Source organism: Schistocerca americana, chromosome 3 (assembly GCF_021461395.2).
Source record: "Schistocerca americana isolate TAMUIC-IGC-003095 chromosome 3, iqSchAmer2.1, whole genome shotgun sequence".
Classification (NCBI taxonomy): Eukaryota; Metazoa; Arthropoda; class Insecta; order Orthoptera; family Acrididae; genus Schistocerca; species Schistocerca americana.
Window position 1 is genome coordinate 590,880,418 of NC_060121.1, and position 5,000 is coordinate 590,885,417.

Consider the following 5,000-nt stretch of genomic DNA (forward strand, 5'->3'; position numbering starts at 1 on the left):
GCCGTTTCTCAGGCTCCCTCTCCGGAATCGAACCCTGATTCCCCGTTACCCGTTACAACCATGGTAGGCGCAGAACCTACCATCGACAGTTGATAAGGCAGACATTTGAAAGATGCGTCGCCGGTACGAGGACCGTGCGATCAGCCCAAAGTTATTCAGAGTCACCAAGGCAAACGGACCGGACGAGCCGACCGATTGGTTTTGATCTAATAAAAGCGTCCCTTCCATCTCTGGTCGGGACTCTGTTTGCATGTATTAGCTCTAGAATTACCACAGTTATCCAAGTAACGTGGGTACGATCTAAGGAACCATAACTGATTTAATGAGCCATTCGCGGTTTCACCTTAATGCGGCTTGTACTGAGACATGCATGGCTTAATCTTTGAGACAAGCATATGACTACTGGCAGGATCAACCAGGGAGCTGCGTCAACTAGAGCTGAGCAGCCGGCCGCCCGGGAGTGTGTCCCGGGGGCCCGCGCGAACACGCAAGCGTCCGCTCAATTATTCTGCAAACAGGAGGAGGCTGAGCTCCCCTGCACAATACACCTCGAAACCCTCTCAGGTCCCGGCGGCGCGCAGCGCCGTCCTAAGTACTTGGTCGGGTTCGAGAGTGGCGCAATCGCCCGGAGTTTGGCGAGTAGACGCTTTAGGTGCGACCACCCGTGCTCCCAACTGAGCTTGCCGCTGCCGACAGAGGCCCGGGAGCGTGCTGTCGTGGCATTGCCGGCGGGAGACAACACGCGCCACCTACGGTGGCCGGCAGCTCCAACGCCAGCGCCACAGAAGGACAAAAGCCCCACTTGGGTGCCGAAGCGAACTCTCCCAGCACAGCGCACGCGCCAACACGTCCGCACAGCTGCGATACAATCCACCTGCGAGAACCGCAGAGGCGACCGAGCAGCAGACGGCGTCGCGGCGCCGAGCGCCGGGCGGCGGCGCATCCTCAGCGCACACAGTCCTCAATCGGACCAGCACACTGCAGATGTCCACCGCGCTTCGCACCGGGCCCGCGAGGACCTACTTTGGCCGCACGGCGCCGCGTGCAGGGTGCGCCGGCGCGCAGCTGCGCCGCCTGCCGCCTCCGTCGGCCGGCGCGCCTGCCACTGGCCGCCCCCACCAGCCGGCTGTAGCGCGTGCGCCCACGCACCGCGCGGCCAGCACGCCGGGAGGCCCCCCCTCACCGGCCGGGGACGGTCCCACCCAGCCACCGCCGCGTATCGCTTCACACCCACATGCCATTCACGTTCGTGGGCATGGTGGGTATCGCTGAAACAACCGGTTGGTAGCTCAACCGATCGTCGCCATCACTGATTCACCTCTAGCGAGAACAACCGCACCACAACGGTTTACCAGTTGTTCATTTGCGTAACGTCACCAGCAAACGTAGACGTCCATCGCCATTTGCAAATTCAACGATTGTTGCATGCCTGTGTCAGGTGTCACGACACACTATGTCTGCCCACATACACGCAACAACATGTGCACGCTTCGCGAACACGTGGAAGGTGGCCCCCGTACGTATGCGATGTCCATTGCGCGAACGACTGTCAACCGGCCTCTGTCGCATGTCGCAGATGTGGAACGCAGTGCACCATGCTATCACGGTGTGTGAGAGGAGACGACTACGTCTGACAACACGCGCCACTACATCAACAGACGGCTCATGCTGATCGCCATCCACGGCATACCATACTGCAATCCAGCTCTTATAGGGAGACGACACGTAGCTGAGTGCACAATATTTGGACCGTATGGTTCGCCGTTGTTGGCGCAGTCGTGGTACGGTCACACATGTACCACGATGTATCATTCAGTACATGAGGACCAATGTGCAGTACAGTGTGTGATTTGGACGTACAACATCAGCGGACAGTTGACACAAGCCGTACCACAACGTAGGCTGTGCTTCGCCATGCGAATGCCAATGAACAACTGCGAAGGGCATTGAGCATGTACGTCCTACTGCCATCCGCATTACAGTGTATAGCTGCAAGGTGTTTCACATGAAGCGATACTCTGGGGACCGGGCAGTGCGAGTAGCAAACTATATTGCGGGGGTTGCAGTTAGGCAACACTACACTAATTTAACGCGTCGTATGACAATTACAGAGCAGGTTAAGGCCCAACGTGTGTTGGGTTAAGGCCCAACGTGTGTTGGGTTAAGGCCCAACGTGTGTTGGGTTAAGGCCCAACGTGTGTTGGGTTAAGGCCCAACGTGTGTTGGGTTAAGGCCCAACGTGTGTTGGGTTAAGGCCCAACGTGTGTTGGGTTAAGGCCCAACGTGTGTTGGGTTAAGGCCCAACGTGTGTTGGGTTAAGGCCCAACGTGTGTTGGGTTAAGGCCCAACGTGTGTTGGGTTAAGGCCCAACGTGTGTTGGGTTAAGGCCCAACGTGTGTTGGGTTAAGGCCCAACGTGTGTTGGGTTAAGGCCCAACGTGTGTTGGGTTAAGGCCCAACGTGTGTTGGGTTAAGGCCCAACGTGTGTTGGGTTAAGGCCCAACGTGTGTTGGGTTAAGGCCCAACGTGTGTTGGGTTAAGGCCCAACGTGTGTTGGGTTGAGGCCCAACGTGTGTTGGGTTGAGGCGCAACATAGGTTAGGTTGAGGCGCAACATGGGTTAGGTTAAGGCGCAACATGGGTTAGGTTAAGGCGCAACATGGGTTAGGTTAAGGCGCAACATGGGTTAGGTTAAGGCGCAACATGGGTTAGGTTAAGGCGCAACATGGGTTAGGTTAAGGCGCAACATGGGTTAGGTTAAGGCGCAACATGGGTTAGGTTAAGGCGCAACATGGGTTAGGTTAAGGCGCAACATGGGTTAGGTTAAGGCGCAACATGGGTTAGGTTAAGGCGCAACATGGGTTAGGTTAAGGCGCAACATGGGTTAGGTTAAGGCGCAACATGGGTTAGGTTAAGGCGCAACATGGGTTAGGTTAAGGCGCAACATGGGTTAGGTTAAGGCGCAACATGGGTTAGGTTAAGGTACAATATGGGTTAGGTTAAGGTACAATATGGGTTAGGTTAAGGTACAATATGGGTTAGGTTAAGGCGCAACATAGGTTAGGTTAAGGCGCAACATAGGTTAGGTTAAGGCGCAACATAGGTTAGGTTAAGGCGCAACATAGGTTAGGTTAAGGCACAACACGGGTTAGGTTAAGGTACAACACGGGTTAGGTTAAGGTACAACACGGGTTAGGTTAAGGCACAATACGGGTTAGGTTAAGGCACAATACGGGTTAGGTTAAGGCACAATACGGGTTAGGTTAAGGCACAATACGGGTTAGGTTAAGGCACAATACGGGTTAGGTTAAGGCACAATACGGGTTAGGTTAAGGCACAATACGGGTTAGGTTAAGGCACAATACGGGTTAGGTTAAGGCACAATACGGGTTAGGTTAAGGCACAATACGGGTTAGGTTAAGGCACAATACGGGTTAGGTTAAGGCACAATACGGGTTAGGTTAAGGCACAATACGGGTTAGGTTAAGGCACAATACGGGTTAGGTTAAGGCACAATACGGGTTAGGTTAAGGCACAATACGGGTTAGGTTAAGGTACACATTGTTGTAAGGAAAGGTGTTTTGGGGGGGGGGGGCCGGTTTGTTGATTGTGATTATCGTAAGTAAATGACTGCGGCATCATCTGATTTGGCACGTCAGGGTGCACCTTTGGCTCATGACAGGCGGCGCTCTGATTCCATGCTTGTGGCAGACCTGTGTCTTTCATTCCTGCCATTGTTTTTGTGGTGTGACAGGAGGCAGTATTGTGATGTTGGGTGCACCCCTGTGTAGGACATGTGTGGGTGTTGGTGGCTTAGCTGAGCAATGGTGGTTGTCGGAAGGGTGGGATATTCTGTTTTCCGAGTGGACCTCCCGGTCTGGTTATGATAGTGTGGATTGTCTAATGTGGCAGAGAGGATGCACTGGGTGTTGTTCCATGCTGGTGCTTACATATTGTCTGTGTGCCTGTTACAGGCAGAGAGTAGTGCGTGATAAGAGTGTCTGGCTGACGTGTGATTGTGAGCAGAGTCTTTCAGCATGTATACGGACAGTTGTATACATTATCTGTATTCTGATGGCTCTATCTATTACTAATCAGCGCCGTGTATACGTTTAATCCGGTTCCAGTCGAAACTATTGTATCTCTGTACATTAGTGACACGGCGAGCCCGCTATGTAGTTACTCGTCTCGGCAGCTTCCACCGGTGTATGGCAAATGATTATAAGGAATCAGTCTAGTCGTCAATACCGATAGTGTGACGTCACATGTCTGGGGTGGGGGACGCTGCGCCCTTCCGGTGGGTCATGGCCTAGGAAGACTCTTCCCACGCAGGGGGGCTTGGACTGTCATTGACTCTTCCGAGTAATATACTTGCCGTACGTTTTTGCGACTGCGAGTGCAACGCTCACCGGTACCGACATGGATGGAGCGCCTCCTAGCTGCCGCTGAGCATCTGCATTCGTACAGAGAGCAACGCGATCGCGTCTGTAGCTCGTACGTGGTACAGCTCGCAGCTCATGTATATGGACAGCGGGAATGTCGCATATTGGACATAACTCTTCATGAAACGCACGTTATAGGGGTGGATTGCACATTGCGAGTGCGAGCAAAGTCCGCCGTTCATCCGCTGGAGTTGCGAGTTGGGCGGTTGGGGTGGGGAACGAACGGGTGCAGGTGGAGTGATTGCCGGTCCACGACTTCGTGCGGCAGAGGCGCTGGCGTTGGGGTGCTGTTGTCGACAGAGGATGCAGGCTTTGTGGGTGGGGTCGAAAGAAGGGCACTGTGGGCCCATGGCTGTCTTAGTCGGCTTGGCGTCTCATAGATGACGGTATCGTCGTTGCAGGAGGTCATGTTGCGGGAGACCTACAGATGGCAGTATGTTTTGCGGTGCGCTCGACATGGCGGACGTAGTGTTGTCAGATTCGCATAGATGGAGGTATTGCATGTGGTTTCGCCGTATTTTCATAGATGGCGATACTGTTTTGCCGGCATGGTTGGCGTA

General features: G+C 54.1%; 1 non-coding gene across 1 annotated transcript in view; it reads right to left on the reverse strand.

The window, feature by feature from the left end:
- The window catches only part of LOC124608813, a 1,910-nt gene extending 1,488 nt beyond the window's left edge, over positions 1 to 422 (reverse strand). The window contains exon 1 of the ribosomal RNA XR_006979376.1: positions 1 to 422. This exon is cut by the window's left edge and continues 1,488 nt beyond it. This is a non-coding gene — a ribosomal RNA (small subunit ribosomal RNA).
- Between the last annotated feature and the right edge of the window lie 4,578 nt (positions 423 to 5,000).